Source organism: Anoplopoma fimbria, unplaced genomic scaffold (assembly GCF_027596085.1).
Source record: "Anoplopoma fimbria isolate UVic2021 breed Golden Eagle Sablefish unplaced genomic scaffold, Afim_UVic_2022 Un_contig_5735_pilon_pilon, whole genome shotgun sequence".
Classification (NCBI taxonomy): Eukaryota; Metazoa; Chordata; class Actinopteri; order Perciformes; family Anoplopomatidae; genus Anoplopoma; species Anoplopoma fimbria.
In genome coordinates this window covers 1-547 of record NW_026549161.1, presented here as the reverse complement: position 1 = coordinate 547, position 547 = coordinate 1, and the positions used below count along the sequence as shown (strand labels likewise).

General features: G+C 42.0%; 1 non-coding gene across 1 annotated transcript; it reads right to left on the bottom strand.

The window, feature by feature from the left end:
- Positions 1–250: 250 nt before the first annotated feature.
- On the bottom strand, positions 251–369 carry LOC129114713 (5S ribosomal RNA). The gene has a single exon (XR_008532661.1). It is a non-coding gene; the product is annotated as a 5S ribosomal RNA (ribosomal RNA).
- Positions 370–547: the final 178 nt, after the last annotated feature.

Below are 547 nucleotides of genomic sequence, written 5' to 3'. Positions count from 1 at the left end.
AAGTGGCTATAAGGTTCACAATTGTAGTGCAGTAAAAAGATTAATATTTACTGTTGAAATGTAGAATACGTTAGCATAAAATTGAAAAGAAAATGATCGATGAGCTTAGGAATGATGAAAGCCATCATTTAACTGGATTTGTGTCATTTCTATACCGGCAAGTCATGATCTAGCTATTTCCTTCCCACCCTGTCGGTGTCCACTGAAAAAGCAGCAGCGCCCTCTGCTTTTTGTAAAGAGGAGTGAAAAAAGCTTACAGCACCTGGTATTCCCAGGCGGTCTCCCATCCAAGTACTGACCAGGCCCGACCCTGCTTAGCTTCCGAGATCAGACGAGATCGGGCGTGTTCAGGGTGGTATGGCCGTAAGCAAATATTGTGCCTACCAAAGGGCCTTTTAAAGATACTATATCACCACGCTTTGCTCTTTCGTCTATACAGGGAGCGCCTGCAGATTTCCAGACACACTCACAGCTTTTAAATGTCAAATCAGAATGTACAAAGTGGCTATAAGGATCACAATTGTAGTGCAGTAAAAGATTAATATTT